At 46.5% G+C, this 22,613-nt stretch overlaps 1 protein-coding gene and 1 pseudogene across 1 annotated transcript in view; both read right to left on the bottom strand.

Moving 5' to 3' along the window:
• The window catches only part of LOC139273728 (zinc finger protein 239-like), a 44,176-nt gene extending 21,661 nt beyond the window's left edge, over positions 1 to 22,515 (bottom strand). Inside the window, exons 1-3 of the mRNA XM_070890791.1 lie at positions 22,450 to 22,515; positions 21,597 to 21,762; positions 3,502 to 3,631 (exon numbers count right to left, since the gene is read on the bottom strand). The gene's annotated coding sequence lies outside the window, so the exon portion shown is untranslated. The remainder of the gene's footprint in view (positions 1 to 3,501; positions 3,632 to 21,596; positions 21,763 to 22,449) is intronic.
• The window catches only part of LOC139273738 (zinc finger protein 850-like), a 155,842-nt pseudogene that overhangs the window by 95,175 nt on the left and 38,054 nt on the right, over positions 1 to 22,613 (bottom strand).

Consider the following 22,613-nt stretch of genomic DNA (forward strand, 5'->3'; position numbering starts at 1 on the left):
CCTGGGATGCATTTCATCAAGACCAGGGGACTTGTCTACCTTGAGTCCCATTAGCCTGTCCAGCACTACTCCCATAGTGATAGTGATTGTCTCAAGGTCCTCCCTTCCCACATTCCTATGACCAGCAATTTTTGGCATGGTTTTTGTGCCTTCCACTGTGAAGACCGAAGCAAAATAATTGTTTAAAGTCTCAGCCATTTCCACATCTCCCATTATTAAATCCCCCTTCTCATCTAATAAGGGACCAACATTTACTTTAGTCACTCTTTTCCGTTTTATATATCGTAAAGCTTTTACTATCTGTTTTTATGTTTTGCGCAAGTTTACCTTCGTAATCTATCTTTCCTTTCTTTATTGCTTTTTTAGTCATTCTTTGCTGTTGTTTAAAATTTTCCCAATCTTCTAGTTTCCCACTAACCTTGGCCACCTTATACGCATTGGTCTTTGATTTGATACTCTCCTTTATTTCCTTGGTTATCCACGGCTGCTTATCCCTTCTCTTACCACCCTTCTTTTTCACTGGAATATATTTTTGTTGCGCACTATGAAAGAGCTCCTTAAAAGTCCTCCACTGTTCCTCAATTGTGCCACCGTTTAGTCTGTGTTTCCAGTCTACTTTAGCCAACTCTGCCCTCATCCCACTGTAGTCCCCTTTGTTAAGCATAGTACGCTCGTTTCTGACACAACTTCCTCACCCTCAATCTGTATTACAAATTCAACCATACTGTGATCACTCATTCCGAGAGGATCTTGTACTAGGAGATCGTTTATTTTACCTGTCTCATTACACCAGACCAGATCTAAAATAGCTTGCTCCCTTGTAGGTTCTGTAACATGCTGTTCTAAGAAACAATCCCGTATGCATTCTATGAATTCCTCCTCCAGGCTACCCCGCGATTTGAGTTGACCAATCGATATGTAGGTTAAAATCCCCCATGACTACTGCCGTTCCTTTTTCACATGCCTCCATTATTCCCTTGATTATTGCTCGCCCCACCATGAAGTTATTATTTGGGGGCCTATAAACTATGCCCACCAGTGACTTTTTCTCCTTACTATCTCTAATCTCCACCCACAATGATTCAACATTTTGTTCATTAGAGCCACTGTCGTCTCTCACAACTGCCCTGATATCATCCTTTATTAACAGGGTTACCCCACCTCCTTTCCCTTCTTGTCTATCTTTCCGAATCGTCAGATACCCCTGTATGTTTAATTCCCAGTCTTGGCCACCCTGCAATCATGTTTCTGTAATGGCCACCATATCATACCCATTTGTAATGATTTGTGCCGTCAACTCATTTACTTTATTTCGAATGCTGCGTGCGTTTAGGTAGAGTGTTTTAATCCTAGTTTTTAAACCATGATTTTTAGTTTTGACCCCTCCTGCAGCCCCTTTATATTCAGTAGCCCTTTTTGTTTTTTGCCTTGGGTTTCTCTGCCATCCACTTTTACTCATCTCCTTTCTGTCTTTTGCTTTTGTCTCCTTTTTGTTTCCCTCTGTCTCCCTGCATTGGTTCCCATCCCGCTGCCATATTAGTTTAACTCCTCCCCAACAGCACTAGCAAACACTCCCCCTCGGACATTGGTTCCGGTCCTGCCCAGGTGCAGACCGTCCAGTTTGTACTGATCCCACCTCCCGCAGAACCTGTTCCAATGCCCCAGGAATTTGAATCCCTCCCTGCTGCACCACTGCTCAAACCATGTATTCATCTGCGCTATCCTGCGATTCCTACTATGACTAGCACGTGGCATTGGTAGCAATCCCGAGATTACTACTTTTGAGGTCCTACTTTTTAATTTAGCTCCTAGCTCCTTAAATTCGTCTCGTAGGACCTCATCCCTTTTTTTTTACCTATGTCGTTGGTACCAATGTGCACCACGACAACTGGCTGTTCTCCCTCCCTTTTTAGAATGTCCTGCACCTGCTCCGAGACATCCTTGATCCTTGCACCAGGGAGGCAACATACAATCCTGGAGTCTCGGTTGTGGCCGCAGAAACGCCTATCTATTCCCCTTCCAATAGAATCACCTATCGCTCTCCCACTCTTTTTCCTGCCCTCCTGTGCAGCAGAGCCAGCCACGGTGCCATGAACTTGGCTGCTGCTGCCCTCCCCTGATGAGTCATCCCCCTCAACAGTACTCAAATCGGTGTATCTGTTTTGCAGGGGGATGACCGCATGGGACCCCTGCACTACCTTCCTTGCACTGCTCTTCCTGCTGGTCTTCCATTCCCTAGCTGGCTGTGGACTCTTCACCTGTGGTAAGACCAGCTCGCTATACATGCTACTCACGTCATTCTCAGCATCGTGGATGCTCCAGAGTGAATCCACCTTCAGCTCCAATTCCGCAACGCGGTCAGTCAGGAGCTGGAGGCTGATACACTTCCCACACACGTAGTCGTCAGGGACACTGGAAGTGTCTCTGAGTTCCCACATGGTACAGGAGGCACATATCACGTGACCGAGCTCTCCTGCCATGACTTAACCCTTAGATACACTTAAATTGGCAACAACAATGTTAACAAGTTACTTACTGTTCAGCCATGAACTCATTGAATAGCGGTGCAGGCTCGAAGGGCCGAATGGCCTACTCCTGCACCTATTTTCTATGTTTCTTTGTCCTCTAGGCTGAAGAGGAATTGGAGTGGGAGGGGGAAGATCCAGTTGTCGTGGTCCACGTAGGTACCAATGACATAGGCAGAACAAAGAAAGGGGTTCTGCTTAAGGATTTTGAGCAGCTCGGGGCTAAATTAAAAATCAGAACCACAAAGGCAATAATCTCTGGACTACTACCTGAGCCACGAGCAAATATATTTTGGTGAGAAGGAAAGACTTTAAGCGACGGGAGAACTATCCGCGGTTAATGAAGGAAGTAAAGGATGGGATCAAATTGAAAACAATGGCATACAAAGTGGCCAAGGTTAGTGGGAGGCCACTTGAAGGTGCCGTTGAGGAGGAACACGAATCCTTCCTTAGCTCTATAACACTTTACGTCGGTGTTGCTAACACTCGTGAACTGCTTATACCACCATTTGCTAGGTTCCCTTGAATTTGAGCCTGATCCTACCAATTGATAAGCATCAAACGGGTATGCCCATGTTTCTGAGCTGACATGAGTTCCGTTACACTGACCGCAGATAACTTGCCTTCCTGCGGTCACGTTCAGGCATCTTTGCTCGTTACAGGTACAGGTAAACTGGCCCTTACGCACTCGACAGTGCTGACGGGCACACTGCGTCTGCACACAGGTGGCGTTCCCGGGTACCAGGGCATATACACAACCCCACCCTTGTCCTGAGAAGCAAAGCGGGTAGCTTGCAATGTCTGAGCATACCGCTCCGTTCTTTCCCTGGGATCCCCTGCACTCAGGATTCATGGAGTCTATTAATTCCACACATCTTCCTGGTATACCCCTTCTAGTTCTGCTAGGATAGCACAAGATAGCACAATTGTACCTACTAGCTTACACATGTTTAAATAATTTTAGACGATACAATACATTAGTTAACAATAAGATAAGGTCAAATCAAAAACAGCTAAGTCTGTTTGTTCCTTTCTTTTCCCGTGTTCTTGGCGTTTTTCTTCCTGCCCCAAGGATGTGATTTATTCAGCTATGGTGGAGAGGAAATCTGGAACAGAAACAAGGGTTAGGACGGCTGATAACATAGGCTTATGTAGTAGCCAGTTTACAGTGGTGCAGGTGAACCCAGGCACTTCTCCCTTCAACCTTAGCTGCGGTGGGGGTAGTGAGTAACACCTGAAAAGGCCCTCCCACAGTGGCTCTAGTCCCTTTCGAATCCATTTCTTAATCAGGACATACTTCCCCGGTGCCACGAGGGATGATTCGGGTAAAACTGGGAGGTCGACATGAGCCTCTCGAACCTGGTTGTGAGCTAGTCGCAGAGCCTGAGTCAGAGAAAGAACATAGGTGGGAGGGAGAGAGAAAACAGGGAATTATAGACCGGTCAGCCTGACCTTAGTAGTGGTCAAAATGATGGAATCAATTATTAAGGATGTCATAGCAGCGCATTTGGAAAATGGTGACATGATAGGTCCAAGTCAGCATGGATTTGTGAAAGGGAACTCATGCTTGACAAATCTTCTGGAATTTTTTGAGGATGTTTCCTGTAAAGTGGACAAAGGAGAACCAGTTGATGTGGTATATTTGGACTTTCAGAAGGCTTTCGACAAGGTCCCACACAAGAGATTAATGTGCAAAGTTAAAGCACATGGGATTGGGGCTAGTGTGCTGACGTGGATTGAGAACTGGTTGTCAGACAGGAAGCAAAGAGTAGGAGTAAACGGGTACTTTTCAGAATGGCAGGCAGTGACTAGTGGGGTGCCGCAAGGTTCTGTGCTGGGGCCCCAGCTGTTTACATTGTACATTAATGATTTAGACGAGGGGATTAAATGCAGTATCTCCAAATTTGCGGATGACACTAAGTTGGGTGGCAGTGTGAGCTGCGAGGAGGATGCTATTAGGCTGCAGAGTGACTTGGATAGGTTAGGTGAGTGGGCAAATGCATGGCAGATGAAGTATAATGTGGATAAATGTGAGGTTATCCACTTTGGTGGTAAAAACAGAGAGACAGACTATTATCTGAATGGTGACAGATTAGAAAAAGGGAAGGTGCAACGAGACCTGGGTGTCATGGTACATCAGTCATTGAAGGTTGGCATGCAGGTACAGCAGGCGGTTAAGAAAGCAAATGGCATGTTGGCCTTCATAGCGAGGGGATTTGAGTACAGGGGCAGGGAGGTGTTACTACAGTTGTACAGGGCCTTGGTGAGGCCACACCTGGAGTATTGTGTACAGTTTTGGTCTCCTAACTTGAGGAAGGACATTCTTGCTATTGAGGGAGTGCAGCGAAGATTCACCAGACTGATTCCCGGGATGGCAGGACTGACATATCAAGAAAGACTGGATCAACTGGGCTTGTATTCACTGGAGTTCAGAAGAATGAGAGGGGACCTCATAGAAACGTTTAAAATTCTGATGGGTTTAGACAGGTTAGATGCAGGAAGAATGTTCCCAATGTTGGGGAAGTCCAGAACCAGGGGTCACAGTCTGAGGATAAGGGGTAAGCCATTTAGGACCGAGATGAGGAGAAACTTCTTCACCCAGAGAGTGGTGAACCTGTGGAATTCTCTACCTCAGAAAGTAGTTGAGGCCAATTCACTAAATATATTCAAAAGGGAGTTAGATGAAGTCCTTACTACTCGGGGGATCAAGGGTTATGGCGAGAAAGCAGGAAGGGGGTACCGAAGTTTCATGTTCAGCCATGAACTCATTGAATGGCGGTGCAGGCTAGAAGGGCTGAATGGCCTGCTCCTGCACCTATTTTCTATGTTTCTATGTTTCTATACCATATCTAGGAACAATTTCCCTCATTAACACCTTAACAACAATTTGAGCCTTATTATCCAGGGTAGGGTAGGCTTCAATCCATCTGCTAAACATATCTACTATTACCAACACATATTTGTAACACTGAACTTTTTGCAACGCAATGTAGTCCAACTGTAAGGTCTCAAAGGGGCTTTCTGGTAGGGCGTCTTACCCCAATCACAGGGGACTCCCTTCCCTGGATTATGCTGTTGGCAAACAAGGCAGCGACTACTGATGTTCTGGGCTAGCATCTGGAGTCTAGGGTGCCACCAAGTGGCCAAAAGCGTGTCACTTGTTATCCTCACTCCACAATGAGTAGCAAAATGCATACATTCAATAACCCATAGAGCCAACTCATCAGACATGCAAGTCTGTTCCGCGGGAGTGGTCCAGAGTTTAGAAACATTGTCATAAGTACATCCATAATCTTTCCACAACAGTTTATCTTTTTCAGGAGCGTCCTCCTGTGCTTTAATGACATCTTGGATGGTTGGCATTGGTTTTTCCGAGGCTAACTTATCCTTGGCAGGACTTTTAGTTTGACTCATCATTCTAGGCACCACCATTTGTTCTCTGCAAGAGGCCTGTTTAGCCTCTCTGTCAGCATGGCGGTTTCCTATATCGACCGGAGAGTTTCCAGTAGTGTGGGCAGTGCACTTGACAATAGCAATACGTTTAGGGAGCATGAGGGCTTGCAACAAATCTGATACTAGTTGCCTATGAGATATCTCATTCCCCTGTGAAGTTAGGAATCCCCTATTTTTCCATAACTGTCCGAAATCATGGGCTACCCTAAAGGCATACCTAGCGTCGATATAGATATTGACTTTGAGGTCTTTGGCCAAGATACAGGCTCGGGTGAGGGCGAATAGTTCAGCTTGTTGGGCAGAATAGGCGGTTTCAAAAGCGGCAGATTCCAAGACCTGATTCTCCTGGTTTACTATGGCGTATCCTGAGATTCGTGTACCTTCTGGATTAATAGAAGAACTTCCGTCAACATACATAATACAGTCTGGGTCTTCCATTGGTCCGTCAACTAAATCTTCCCTGACCGACGAGGCCTCCTGAATTAAAGATAAACAATCATGACTGGGTTCTTCCTCATCTTGGGGTGGCTCAGTAAGAAAACAGGCCGCATTAATGGCTGTACAGTGCCGAAAGGTCAGCTTAGGATTATTCAGTAGGTAGATCTCATATCTGCTTTGCCTGACCATGGTAAGGTGTTGAGTCTGCAGTTGGCCCAGGAGGGCAGCTACGGAGTGAGAGGTGTTAAGATAACGGTAGCACAGTCTTTCAGGATTGTACAATACAGTTGAAAGGGCCAGTCATAGAGGGGCCGGCCCAAAGCCGGAGCTTGCAGCAGGGCCGTCTTTAGTTCCTTAAAGGCTTGGACGTCTGCAGTTTTTATTTCAAAGCTGCCTTCCTTATTTGTATACGGGGTAAGGTGCTTAGTCATCAGGGCAACGTTAGGGATCCAGGATCTACGGTAATTGATCATCCCCAACCACTGTCGCATTTGTTTAGCCGTGCTAGGGACTGGAAACCGGCAAATCGATTCGTCATCCGGGGAGGTTCTCTGTACAATCAAGCTACGTAATCGGGGGACGGTTGGCCAAAGGGATTGTTCTGGGAGAAGTTAGTGTAAGATCCCCATCCTCTCCCCCCTTGCCCCCCTCCTCTTCCTCTTTCGTGCCGACGGGAGGAACACTCTCTACTCCAATGTCCTTCTTGCCCACAATTAAAGCATCCATCTCGTCTTTCCCAGCCCCGACCTCTTCCCATACCAGGCCGGGGACAATAGGGCGGTCCGTAATTAGCAGGGCCCTGGGCCATTTGGGTGTTGGGTATATCCGTATCCTTGGTTATCCACCCATCCCTATACACAGTACTGTGGTTCCATCTGGTATCCCCTCGGGTCGGACCAGGGTCCTCTCCATGGGGGTTCTTCCTTTCTAGTCACATATTCGGTTTTGACCCGGGTCAGGGGTGCGCCTCCTCCTTCCCCTCCTTTCTTCTCCTGCCAGTAATATTTTACCGCTCTTTCCATTTGGGCTCTACTGTTATCTGCCCAATTCATATTATTTGTCCGGATAGCGTGAGCAATCGAATAGGGCAGGCACTGAAGTAGAATAGCGCAGAATTGAGGTGAATTGTCCCCTGCCCTGAAGGCATTATTTCCTGATTGACCTCCGTATATTTCAATAAATCTTTCCATGAATTCGTCGGCAGTTTCTTCTCGTTTGGGTTTAGTTTCTAATACTTTTTTGAGGATGTTTTCCAGTAGAGTGGACAAGGGAGAACCAGTTGATGTGGTATATTTGGACTTTCAAAAGGCGTTCGACAAGGTCCCACACAAGAGATTGATGTGCAAAGTTAGAGCACATGGGATTGGGGGTAGTGTGCTGACATGGATTGAGAACTGGTTGTCAGACAGGAAGCAAAGAGTAGGAGTAAACGGGTACTTTTCAGAATGGCAGGCAGTGACTAGTGGGGTACCGCAAGGTTCTGTGCTGGGGCCCCAGCTGTTTACACTGTACATTAATGATTTAGATGAGGGGATTAAATGTAGTTTCTCCAAATTTGCGGATGACACTAAGTTGGGTGGCAGTGTGAGCTGCGAGGAGGATGCTGTGAGGCTGCAGAGCGACTTGGATAGGTTAGGTGAGTGGGCAAATGCATGGCAGATGAAGTATAATGTGGATAAATGTGAGGTTATCCACTTTGGTGGTAAAAACAGAGAGACAGACTATTATCTGAACGGTGACAGATTAGGAAAAGGGGAGGTGCAAAGAGACCTGGGTGTCATGGTACATCAGTCATTGAAGGTTGGCATGCAGGTGCAGCAGGCGGTTAAGAAAGCAAATGGCATGTTGGCCTTCATAGCAAGGGGATTTGAGTACAGGGGCAGGGAGGTGTTGCTACAGTTGTACAGGGCATCGGTGAGGCCACACCTGGAGTATTGTGTACAGTTTTGGTCTCCTAACCTGAGGAAGGACATTCTTGCTATTGAGGGAGTGCAGCGAAGGTTCACCAGACTGATTCCCGGGATGGTGGGACTGACCTATCAAGAAAGACTGGATCAACTGGGCTTGTATTCACTGGAGTTCAGAAGAATGAGAGGGGACCTCATAGAAACATTTAAAATTCTGACGGGGTTCGACAGGTTAGATGCAGGAAGAATGTTCCCAATGTTGGGGAAGGCCAGAACCAGAGGTCACAGTCTAAGGATAAGGGGTAAGCCATTTAGGACCGAGATGCGGAGGAACTTCTTCACCCAGAGAGTGGTGAACCTGTGGAATTCTCTACCACAGAAAGTTGTTGAGGCCAATTCACTAAATATATTCAAAAAGGAGTTAGATGAGGTCCTTACTACTGGGGGGATCAAGAGGTATGGCGAGAAAGCAGGAATGGGGTACTGAAGTTGAATGTTCAGCCATGAACTCATTGAATGGCGGTGCAGGCTAGAAGGGCCGAATGGCCTACTCCTGCACCTATTTTCTATGTTTCTATGTTTACTGCTGCCATACTGATGGGCTTCTGAAGGTTCTTGCTGAGAGCATTAAAGATAGCGTTTAGGCGATCCTGGGCATTATTAGGGTGAGCAGTCACTAATTCATCATGGGTAGCTCACCCCAAATTTTCTAAGAACCGGTCGTGTTCAGTCGGGCTCAGGGTCTGCTGCACTAAGGACCACAAGTCTCTTGATTCTGCATTATAAACTCCAATGGTGAGTCGGAGGCGATCTATAAACTTGACAGGTTCTACATCTATGGTGGGGTGTTCTGCAACCTGCTCCGGATTGGGATTTGGCATGGGTCGAACTGGGAACTGCCTAGTTCCACCTTAGTTTTCTGGACAGAAGTATTATTTCCTGAGGCCGTTTCTCTATCTGAAGAGCACTCCGAGCCTGTAGAACTAATGCTGGAGCTTCGGCTATGACGAGTGAGTCGTCGCCAATGGCGTCGAGGTTCGGACTGAGAGCGGGGCTGATGAGAGTGCCCGCATCGCCTCTCTGGACTAGGGGTCTGAACGATCAGGTTACGTCCTTTAGTCTTAGATCTGGTCCTACCGGCCACAGGGTCGGTGAACTGAGGACTTGAGTCACTATCTGAAGAGGAAGAGTCTGTCTGGGCTTGTCGGTTCATTGGTGTGGGGTTACGGTTATCATCACCTCCTACCGCCGGAGTGAAGGGTGGAGGTTGGCGGGAAGGGGACTGTGGTGAGGGGCCCGGGGCTGCGGGAGGCGCCGTTGGGGTTGGGCGCCGAGTCAGTGACCATTCATCAAATTCATCAGCAGCCTCGGTCAACGCAAAACCAACCATTCGACCACGTGGTCTATCGGTACCCTTCTCAGAGGTCCCAAGGGAACTCTTAGTACGTTTCTCGTGCGCGCACTCTTTCTTAAAGATGTCTACAGTTTTAACATGTCCTCCTTCTGTCAAGGACAGCCCTAGTTTAGTGGCGTTCTCCTGCCAGCTTGACAGAAGGGACTCATCTTTCAGCTTTTGACAGTACTGTCTCCATTTGGCTATTAAATCCTTATCCCTTTTTTTTTAAACCAATTTTGTTTTTACTGAACAAACCTATCCTTTGTGCATTTCCTGGCTCCGTAACTTATCATCTGACTATACGTAATTCAATAAGGTTCACACTCTTAAACTTCCCACAGGACAACACTACGAAGGGTTAAAAAAACTTTCACTGTTTGAAAAAGTGGGTGGAGCTAAAGCAAACCACAACTCCCCGGTTTCCCCAACACAAGCTTTCTCATCCACAGTAAAAATCATACAAGCATTTAAAACAGACGTTCACAAGATTTCTTTTTTTTTTTGGATCCATGACCTTTCAGGGAATTCGTAGTTTTATCTAAATTACCCATCCTTGTGTCGCCGCACGTTGGATCGGGGTCCTAATTAATCCGAATCGTCCCCACGCCGCCCCGTGGTGATCTCAGTTTAACTTACCCAGAGCCTAGGTGGACCAAGTGATCTACAAGATTAACACCGCACCTGGCGTAAGTACAATTTAAAATTTACACAGTCCCGCGTAATCCCGCAGCTTAATTTTATGTAATTCCCTAACCTCCGCGTTTCCCTACGCGGTTCGCGCGATTCTCTATTTACTTGGGCCTCGAACCCACACAGCCTGTTCGTGACGCCGCACAACAATTTACTTAATCTTTCTTGGTTCCCGATTTAAATTTACTTGGGCCTCGAACCCACACAGCCTGTTCGTGACGCTGCACGACAATTTACTTAATCTTTCTAGGTTCCCGATTTAAATTTATTTGGGCCTCGAACCCACACAGCCTGTTCGTGACGCCGCATGACAATTCTTACTTAATTTACTTGGGCCTCGAACCCACACAGCCTGGTCGTGACGCCGCACGACAATTTCCTAAGTTTAGAAAGTGTTCGCCAGAGTGACCTGGATCTCGTTCAGACACCACCTGAGAACCAGCGAGTGGCTAAACTTTCCTCAGACTTTTGAAACCGGAGGAAACTGGAGCAGTATTGAAATTATACTTACTCCAGTGGCCATTTCCCTCTCGTCTCGTCCAAGGCTAGTCTAGCTCTTAATTCGCAAGTTTTCGGCAGTCGTCCGTTGAGATCCCACTTTTGACACCAAATGTTGATACTGGATTCTTTTCCCTTCAATCTGTTTCAGCGAATTCACTGACACATGAACACTTTTAGTCTTAGCAACATAAGACCTTTATTCTGTAGATTCTCCCGGCCGGGACCTGTTAAGATAAAGGGGAACACACTCGAGTCGAGTTTGTCCACCTCTGTCCTGACAAGCTACGTAACAGTACAAAAGCTCAACACTTATATACTGTTACAGCAGAACACATTTGAGTGACACTTAGTTTATACAATCATTGGTCGATTTCCCCCATAGCATACCCAATTGCAGGCTAGCAACTCTCCAAATAGGGCGGGCTCCAGGGATGTGTTTATTGTTTCGAATCTCATCACACTTTCCTATTTTACTGCTGTTTATAGCAGCCCCTCGTCTGAATCATGTCTGACTTTTGCTTTTTCACGTAACTCGTGTTTGACCACAATTCTGAGTAATCCTTAGTTTGTGTCGACAGGGCAAATATCGCAGCTGGACAATTTCTCTTGGCCATTTTCCCATGATCTCTTACTAACACATTCGCAAACCTTCTATCTACATTCTCACAATGACCCAGCCTCCACAACTCTCTGAGGTAGAGAATTCCAAAGATTCACGACACTCAGATAAGAAATTCCTCCTCATTTCAGTTTTAAACAGGTGACCTCTTATTCTGAAACTATGCCCCCTAGTTCTAGATTCCTCCAAGAGGGGAAACATCCCCTCTGCATCTACAATGTCAAGCCCCCTTAAAATCTTATACATTTCAATAAGATCACCTCTAAATCTTCTAAACTCCAATGTGTATAGGCCCAACCTGCTTTACCTTCCTTCATATGACAATCCCTTCATCTCAGTAATCAACCTCGTGAACCTCTCTGAACTGCCTCCAGTGCAAGTATACCCGTCCTTAAATAAGGAGACCAAAACTGTACGCAGTTCTCCAGGTGTGGTCTTACCAACGACCTGTACAGGTGTAGAAGGACTTTCTTACTTTTATACTCCATCCCCCTTGCAATAAAGGACAACATTCCATTTGCGTTCCTAATTACTTGCTGTACCTGCATGCTAACTTTTTGTGTTTAATGTACAAGGATCCTCAGATCCCTCTGTACCACCGCATTTTGTAATCTCTCCCCATTTAAATAATAATTCTCTTTTTTATTTTTTCTACCAAAGTGGATAACCTCACATTTTCCCACATTATACTCCATCTGCCAATTTTTTGCCCACTCACTTAGCCCCTCTATATCCCTTTGTAGATTCTTTGCGTCCTCCTCACAACTTCCTAGGTTAGCACAGGTTCAGTACACGGTAAATCTCCGTCTACATTAGCCCATCAAACACGCCCAGGACAGGTACAGCACGGATTAGATACATTGTAAAGTTGCCTCTACACTGTCACATCAAGTACTCTCAGAGCAGGTACAGCATGGGTTAGGTACCAATTAAAGCTCCTCTAACCATCCCATCAAACACTGCCAGAGAAGGTGCAGCACTAGTTAGATACAGAGCAAAGCTCCCTCTGCACTGTCCCAAAAACACTGCCAAGGCAGGTACAGTACAGGTCAGATACAGAATAAAGCTCTCTCTACACTGTCCCATCAAACAATGCCAGGGCAGGTATAGCCTGTGTTAGATACAGAATAAACTTCTATCTACACTGTCTCATCCAAAACTCCCAGGGCAGGTATAGCATGGGCCAGATACAGAGTAAAGCTTCCTCTACACTGCCCCATCAAACACTCGCAGGGCATGTATAGCATGGGTCAGATAGCGAGTATAGTTCCCTCTACACTGTCCCATCAAACACTCCCAGAGCAGGTACAGCACGGGTCAGAAACAGAGTAAGGCTTCGTCTACACTGTCCCATCAAATATTTGCAGGGCAGGTACAGCATGGATTAAATAGAATAAACCTCCCTCTATATTGTCCCATCAGACATTCCCAAGAGCAGGTACAGTACTGGTTGGATACTGAGTAAATCTCCCTCTGCACTGCCCCATCAAACACTCACAGGGCAGATACAGCACGGGTTAGGCAGAGGGTAAAGCTCACTCTGCACTGTCCCATCAAATACTCCCAGGGCAGGTACAGCAAGGATTAGACACAGAGTAAACCTCATTCTACACTATCCCAACAAACACTCCCAGGATAGGTAGCATAGATTATATACAGCCTACAGCTCCTGCTACACTGTCCCATCAAACACAACTAGAGCGGATAGAGTACGGGTTGGATACAGAGGAAAGCTCCCCCTACACCAACCCATCAAAGTTCACAGGGCACGTACAGCACTGATTAGATACAGCATAAAGCTCTCTGTACACAGACCTGTCAAAAACTCCGTGGGCATGTACAGCATGGGTTAGATACAGAGTAAAGCTCCCTCTACACTGTCCCATCAAACACTCAAAGGGCAGGTATGGAACATAAGAAATAGGAGCAGAGTAGACCATTTGGTCCCTCGAGCCTGCTCCGCCATTCAATAAGATCATGGCTAATCAGATTCAGGCCTTAACTGCACTTCCCTGCCCACTCCCCACAATCCTTGACTCCCTTATCTTTCAAAAATCTGTCTATCTCCACCTTAAATACATTCAATGACCCAGCCGCCACAGCTCTCTGAGGTAACGAATTCCAAAGATTCACAACCCTCAGAGAAGAAACACCTTCTGATTTCCCTTTTAAATGAACGACCCCTTATTCTGAAACTATGCCCCCTAGTGTTAGATTCCCCCACGTGGGGAAACATTCTCTCTGTATCTACCCTGTCAAGCCCCCTCACAATCTTATACGTTTCAAAAAGATCACCTCTCCGTCTTCTAAACTCCAATGAGTACAGGCCCAACCTGCTCAACCTTTCTCATTATGACAACCCCTTCATCTCAGCAATCAACCTCGTGAACCTTCTCTGAACTTCCTCCAGTGCAAGTACATCCTTCCTGAAATAAGGAGACCAAAACTGTACGCAGTACTCCAGGTGTGGTCTTACCAACGCCATGTACATTTGCAGCAGGACTTCCCTACTTTTATACTCCATCTCCCTTGCAATAAAGGCCCACATTCCATTTGCCTTCCTAATTAATTGCAGTAACTGCATGCTGAATGTTTGTGTTTCATGTACAAGGACTCCCAGATCCCTCTGTACCACCGCATTTTGTAATCTCTCACAATTGAAATAATAATTTGCCTTTTTATTACTCCTACTAACGTGGATACCCTGACATTTTCCCACATTATACTCCATCTGCCAAAGCTTTGCCCACTCACTTAGCATATCTATATTCGTTTGTAAATTTTTTGCGTCCTCCTCACAACTTGCTAGGTTAGCACAGGTTAGATACACAGTAAACCTCCCTCTACATTATCCCATTAAACACTCCCAGTGCAGGTACAGCACGGGTTAGATACAGAGCAAAGCTCCCTCTGCACTGTTCCAGCATACACACACAGTGCAGGTGCAGTACTGGTTAGATATACAGCAAAACTCCCTCTACACTGTCCCATCAAACACTCCCAGGACAGGTACAGCACGGGGTTAGATACAGAGTAAAGCTCCCTCTACACTGTCCCAACAAACAATCTCAGGGCAGGTACAGGGGCTTAGATACAGAGTAAAGCACTCTCTACACTATCCCATCAAACACTCCCCGGGCAGGTATGGAACATAAGAAATAGGAGCAGAGTAGACCATTTGGTCCCTCGAGCCTGCTCCGCCATTCAATAAGATCATGGCTAATCAGATTCAGGCCTTAACTGCACTTCCCTGCCCACTCCCCACAATCCTTGACTCCCTTATCTTTCAAAAATCTGTCTATCTCCACCTTAAATACATTCAATGACTCAGCCCCCACAGCTCTCTGAGGTAACGAATTCCAAAGATTCACAACCCTCAGAGAAGAAACACCTCCCGATTTCCCTTTTAAATAAGCGACCCCTTATTCTGAAACTATGCCACCTAGCGTTAGATTCCCCCACGTGGGGAAACATCCTCTCTGTATCTACCCTGTCAAGCCCCCTCACAATCTTATACGTTTCAAAAAGATCACCTCTACGTCTTCTAAACTCCAATGAGTACAGGCCCAACCTGCTCAACCTTTCTCATTATGACAACCCCTTCATCTCAGCAATCAACCTCGTGAACCTGCTCTGAACTTCCTCCAGTGCAAGTACATCCTTCCTGAAATAAGGAGACCAAAACTGTACATAGTACTCCAGGTTGGTCTTACCAACGCCATGTACATTTGCAGCAGGACTTCCCTACTTTTATATCCCCCTTGCAATAAAGGCCCACATTCCATTTGCCTTCCTAATTAATTGCAGTAACTGCATGCTGAATGTTTGTGTTTCATGTACAAGGACTCCCAGATTCCTCTGTACCACCGCATTTTGTAATCTCTCACCATTGAAATAATAATTTGCCTTTTTATTACTCCTACTAACGTGGATACCCTGACATTTTCCCACATTATACTCCATCTGTCAAAGCTTTGCCCACTCACTTAGCATATCTATATTCGTTTGTAAATTATTTGCGTCCTCCTCACAACTTGCTAGGTTAGCACAGGTTAGATACACAGTAAACCTCGCTCTACATTATCCATCAAACACTCCCAGTGCAGGTACAGCACGGGTTAGATACAGAGCAAAGCTCCCACTGCACTGTTCCAGCAAACACACACAGTGCAGTTGCAGTACTGGTTAGATATACAGCAAAGCTCCCTCTACATTGTCCCATCAAACACTCTCAGGGCAGGTACAGCACGGGTTAGATACAGAGTAAAGCTCCCTCTACACTGTCCCATCAAACACTCGCAGGACAGGTATAGCACGGATTGGATACAGAGTAAAGCCCAATTTACACTGTCCCGTCAAACACTCCCAAGGTAGGTACAGCACGGATTAGATACAGAGTAAACCTCCATCTACACTGTCCCATCAAACAATGCCAGGGCAGGCACAGCACAGATTAGATACTGAGTTTCCCATGTGGTGGCTGGCGTGCAACGGCCACCACATGTTAAAAAAAGCCACGCACAGGCATCTTCCACCCTTCAGGATGTAGTTCAGGACCTGGAATATTAGGTCCTTCATTGAAACACCTGTGAACTCATCCTTTTTTGGCGTGGAAGCAAGTCATCCTGGTTTGCAGATGATACTAATCTGGGTGGCAGTGTGAGCTGTGAGGAGGATGCTAAGAGGCTGCAGGGTGACTTGGACAGGTTAGGTGAGTGGGTAAATGCATGGCAGATGCAGTATAATGTAGATAAATGTGAGGTTATCCACTTTGGTGGCAAAAACAGGAAGGCAGAATATTATCTGAATGGTCCAGAACTTAAAGAAGGCTAACTTTGAAGGTATGAGGCGTGAATTGGCTGAGATGGATTGGCGAATGATACTTAAGGGGTTGACTGTGGATGGGCAATGGCAGACATTTAGAGACCGCATGGATGAACTACAACAATTGTACATTCCTGTCTGGCATAGAAATAAAAAAGGGAAGGTGGCTCAACCGTGGCTATCAAGGGAAATCAGGGATAGTATTAAAGCCAAGGAAGTGGCATACAAATTGGCCAGAAATAGCAGCGAACCTGGGGACTGGGAGAAATTTAGAACTCAGCAGAGGAGGACAAAGGGTTTGATTAGGGCAGGGAAAATGGAGTATGAGAAGAAGCTTGCAGGGAACATTAAGACGGATTGCAAAAGTTTCTATAGATATGTAAAGAGAAAAAGGTTAGTAAAGACAAACGTAGGTCCCCTGCAGTCAGAATCAGGGGAAGTCATAACGGGGAACAAAGAAATGGCGGACCAATTGAACAAGTACTTTGGTTCGGTATTCACGAAGGAGGACACGAACAACCTTCCGGTTATAAAAGGGGTCGGGGGGTCTAGTAAGGAGGAGGAACTGAGGGAAATCCTTATTAGCCGGGAAATTGTGTTGGGGAAATTGATGGGATTGAAGGCCGATAAATCCCCAGGGCCTGATGGACTGCATCCCAGAGTACTTAAGGAGGTGGCCTTGGAAATAGTGGATGCGTTGACAGTCATTTTCCAACATTCCATTGACTCTGGATCAGTTCCTATGGAGTGGAGGGTAGCCAATGTAACCCCACTTTTTAAAAAAGGAGGGAGAGAGAAAACAGGGAATTATAGACCGGTCAGCCTGACATCGGTAGTGGGTAAAATGATGGAATCAATTATTAAGGATGTCATAGCAGTGCATTTGGAAAGAGGTGACATGATAGGTCCAAGTCAGCATGGATTTGTGAAAGGGAAATCATGCTTGACAAATCTTCTGGAATTTTTTGAGGATGTTTCCAGTAGAGTGGATAAGGGAGAACCAGTTGATGTGGTATATTTGGACTTTCAGAAGGCGTTCGACAAGGTCCCACACAAGAGATTGATGTGCAAAGTTAGAGCACATGGGATTGGGGGTAGTGTACTGACATGGATTGAGAACTGGTTGTCAGACAGGAAGCAAAGAGTAGGAGTAAATGGGTACTTTTCAGAATGGCAGGCAGTGACTAGTGGGGTACCGCAGGGTTCTGTGCTGGGGCCCCAGCTGTTTACACTGTACATTAATGATTTAGATGAGGGGATTGAGTGTAGTATCTCCAAGTTTGCGGATGACACTAAGTTGGGTGGCAGTGTGAGCTGCGAGGAGGATGCTGTGAGGCTGCAGAGCGACTTGGATAGGTTAGGTGAGTGGGCAAATGCATGGCAGATGAAGTATAATGTGGATAAATGTGAGGTTATCCACTTTGGTGGTAAAAACAGAGAGACAGACTATTATCTGAATGGTGACAGATTAGGAAAAGGGGAGGTGCAAAGAGACCTGGGTGTCATGGTACATCAGTCATTGAAGGTTGGCATGCAGGTGCAGCAGGCGGTTAAGAAAGCAAATGGCATGTTGGCCTTCATAGCAAGGGGATTTGAGTACAGGGGCAGGGAGGTGTTGCTACAGTTGTACAGGGCATTGGTGAGGCCACACCTGGAGTATTGTGTACAGTTTTGGTCTCCTAACCTGAGGAAGGACATTCTTGCTATTGAGGGAGTGCAGCGAAGGTTCACCAGACTGATTCCCGGGATGGCGGGACTGACCTATCAAGAAAGACTGGATCAACTGGGCTTGTATTCACTGGAGTTCAGAAGAATGAGAGGGGACCTCATAGAAACATATAAAATTCTGACGGGGTTAGACAGGTTAGATGCAGGAAGAATGTTCCCAATGTTGGGGAAGTCCAGAACCAGGGGTCACAGTCTAAGGATAAGGGGTAAGCCATTTAGGACCGAGATGCGGAGGAACTTCTTCACCCAGAGAGTGGTGAACCTGTGGAATTCTCTACCACAGAAAGTTGTTGAGGCCAATTCACTAAATATATTCAAAAAGGAGTTAGATGAGGTCCTTACTGCTAGGGGGATCAAGGGGTATGGCGAGAAAGCAGGAATGGGGTACTGAAGTTGAATGTTCAGCCATGAACTCATTGAATGGCGGTGCAGGCTAGAAGGGCCAAATGGCCTACTCCTGCACCTATTTTCTATGTTTCTATGTGACAGATTAGAAAAAGGGGATTTGCAACCAGACCTGGGTGTCATGGTACATCAGTCATTGAAAGTTGGCATGCAGGTACAGCATGCGGTGAAGAAGGTAAATGGCATGTTGGCCTTCATAACGAGAGTATTTGAGTATAGGAGCAGGGAGGTCTTACTGCAGTTGTACAGGGCCTTGGTGAGGCAACACCTTGAATATTGTGTACAGTTTTGGTCTCCAAATCTGAGGAAGGACATTCTTGCTATTGAGGGAGTGCAGCGAAGGTTCACCAGACTGATTCCCGGGATGGCAGGACTGACATATGAAGAAAGACTGAATCGACTAGGCTTATATTCACTGGAATTTAGAAGAATGAGAGGGGATCTCACAGAAAAATATAACATTCTGATGGGATTGGACAGGTTAGATGCAGGAAGAATGTTCCCGATGTTGGGGAAGTCTAGAACTAGGGGTCACAGCCTAAGGATAAGGGGTAAGCCATTTAGGACCGAGATGAGGAGAAACTTCTTCACTCAGAGAATTGTGAACCTGTGGAATTCTCCACCACAAAACGTTGTTGAGGCCAGTCCGTTAGATATATTCAAAAGGAAGTTAGATGTGACCCTTTTAGCTAAAGGGATCAAGGAGTATGGAGAGAAAGCAGGAATGGGGTACTGAAGTTGCATGATCAGCCATAATTATATTGAATGGTGGTACAGGCTCGAAGGGCCGAATGGCCTACTCCTGCATCTATTTTCTAGGTTTCAAGGGACTGCCAATGATGATGATGAGATGCAGAGTAAACCTCTCTCTATCCTGTCCCATCAGATACAACTTGGGCAGGTAGAGTACAGGTTAGATTCAGAGGAAAGTTTCTCTTACAGCGACCCATCAAAGCTCACAGGGCAGGCAGAGCACGGGTTAGATACAGAGCAAAGCTCCCTCTACACTGTCCCAACAAACAATCCCAGGACAAGTACAGCATGGGTTCGGTAAAGAGCGAAGCTCCCTTTATACTGTCCCATCAAGCACTCCCAGGGCAGGGACAGCACGAATTAGATACACAGTAAATCTGTGTCAGAGGAAACTGTATCCCAGTGAGAGTCAGTGCCAGAGGAAACTGTACCCCAGTGAGAGTCAGTGCCAGAGGAAACTGTACCCCAGTGAGAGTCAGTGCCAGAGGAAACTGTACCCCAGTGAGAGTCAGTGCCAGAGGAAACTGTACCCCAGTGAGTCAGTGCCAGAGGAAACTGTACCCCAGTGAGTGTCAGTGCCAGAGGAAACATGCAGCAGAGCCTGGTGTCCAGTCGTCTTGGATCCCCTTGCCATTGGACCAAGACCTTGCTTTGCCAAGTCCGCGTGGTAGCTAATGTGCAAGGGCCACCTCACGTTAAAATAATTCACACTGTTAGCAATACAAAACAATCCTCTTCCTCTGCAGTTATTAATCTATTGCAATTCCCCATGCCTGTAGTTTTGTTATATTACAATTATAAATATCTTCAGTTATCAGCAACAAATTGCATTTATATCGTGCCTTAAACGTAGTAAAATGTCCCAAGGCACTTCACAGGACCGTTAGCAAACAAAATTTAATATCCAGTCACGTAAGGAAATACTACCACAGGATTAAAAGCTTGTTCAAAAGGGTAGGTATTAAGGAGCTTTTTTAAGGTGGAGAGGTTTCGGGAGGGAATTCCAGAGGTTATAGCCTCGGCAGCTGAAGGTATGGCCACCAATGTTGGAGGGATAAAAATTGGGGCTGCTCAAGAGGCCAGAATTGGAGGAATGCAAAGATCTCTGAGGGTTGTAGGGCTGGAGGAGGTTACAGCAATAGGGAGGGGTAAGGTCCTGGACGGATTTCAAAACAAGGATGCTCATTTTGAAATCGATGGAGCAGGAGCCAATGTAGTTCAGCGAGCACAGGGGTGATGGGTGAATGGAAATTGGTATAAGTTGGGATGAGAGGACTGAGGACAGATTGATTCGAATAGGCCTATATTCTCTGGAGTTTAGAAGAATGGAAGGTGATATCATTGAAACATAGAATTGACACGGGCTGGATAGTCTCGAGCTAGGGGTCCTAGTATTGGGATAAGAGATCGGCCATTTCAGACTGAGATGAGATATTTCTTCACTTACAGTTGTGAATCTTTGAAATTCTCTATCGAACAGAGATCTTACTGAATGGCGGAGCAGACGGGAGGGGTCCTATTGCCTACGTCTGCTGCTACTTCTTGTGTTTTTGAGTAAGGATATGGGCAGGAGTGTTTTTGATAAGCGTAAGCTTGCGAGGTGTGAGGCCGATCAGGAGAGCATTGGAATAGTCCAATGTCGTGATAACAGAGGCATGGATGAGGGTTTGAGCAGATGAGCTGAGGAAGGGGCAGAGACCGGCGATGTTATGGAGCTGGAAGTAAACGTACTTGGTGATTGAGGGAATATGGGTTCGGAAGCTCATCTCAGGGTCAAGTACGACGCCAATCAATAAATTGCAACTCTCCATATCTGTGTTTCAGTTTATTCAAATACTACATACCTCAAGTGATCAATGCTTCAATAGTAGTAGTTATCAATATATTTTCTGTTAATTCCAAATGTTCATGAATGAACAATTGATTCTGTCAGTGATAGGCCGTACCGGTATTTCAGATTGGTCTGTGCATTGTGATCAATGAATTGACTATGATGCTTCCAGTTCAACCTTTCCATTGGCTTTCTCACCAGATGGGAATTATTTGAACATTGAGATCTGATGGTGTGAGTTCAGCCCCACCGAATGTAGAGACGGGTCCATCTGCTGGTCTCTGCCTCAAACTGGAGTCACCTCTGAGATCAAAGCCCTTCACTCTAAAACACACACAAGATTCACTGTGACTGTGTGTTTAGAGACAGAAAGTGATCTCACTTCACATCCCATTGCACGGCCTCATGCTGGATAATTATGCTCGGTGATCAGACTCTCCCAGTCTCATTTCCTGCCTTACCTTGTAACCTGTGTGTACTGTCTACAGGACCGGTGTGTATCTGAGTAAATGGCACTTTCTCTTACATTTCTCCCTAGTCGATCTATTGAAGCGCTTTCAATCGGAAAGGGCTCCCTGGTTGGTGCTCTCACAATCCTGTGCTGGTTCACCTGCTGTTGTTCCTCGGTCCACAATCCCTGTTTCCTTCCAGCTGTGGAACTTTCTCAATCACTCCACCATTCATCGGGAGATCTAATTATGGCAGGGCAGAAAATTAGAAGAATATTAATGTTGTGAAGTGGAATGTAGTATAAAGTGTTTTTCCAATGTTTCAGAAAAGTATATGTCCAGTATTTCTGTTTGATTTTATTCTATTCCTCAAGATTCCTGTCCCGCCCGTCTGGACTTACAGAAAATCACCGGAATTCTCCCTGGGTTACACACTGTCTGATCTCACTGGGCCCCCGGGTTACACACTGTCTGAGCTCACTGGGCCCCCGGGTTACACACTGTCTGATCTCACTGGGCCCCCGGGTTACACACTGTCTGATCTCACTGGGCCCCGGGTTACACACTGTCTGATCTCACTGGGCCCCCGGGTTACACACTGTCTGAGCTCACTGGGCCCCCGGGTTACACACTGTCTGATCTCACTGGGCCCCGGGTTACACACTGTCTGATCTCACTGGGCCCCCGGGTTACACACTGTCTGATCTCACTGGGCCCCCGGGTTACACACTGTCTGAGCTCACTGGAAGTTTCAGTCTATCTCCCGCATGTCCCCAAACCCTGAGCTCCGGGGCTGTGTGTTCAGTTCGGTGTTTTCCTTCACAGACTCACCGCACCCTCCCCGCCCGCCGGCCGAGCGCTCTGCCCCGGCCCCGGCCGCCCACCATCAGTCCGGTTCCCTGCGGCCCCCGGTTCCCCACATTGTCTCACCGCTGGTTACAGTAAACTGTCCGGCATCCGGAGACTGGGGGTGGGGAGGGCGGCACCGAGCATGCGTACTGCCGCCACAGTGCGTGTTCCTGCATAAATTAATGACCTTCAGAGAATTCCCGGTCGTCTATTGGTTGCGTGAAGCAGATTGTCAGCCACTCCTA

The sequence above is a fragment of the Pristiophorus japonicus genome, chromosome 9 (genome assembly GCF_044704955.1).
Source record: "Pristiophorus japonicus isolate sPriJap1 chromosome 9, sPriJap1.hap1, whole genome shotgun sequence".
NCBI lineage: Eukaryota > Metazoa > Chordata > Chondrichthyes > Pristiophoridae > Pristiophorus > Pristiophorus japonicus.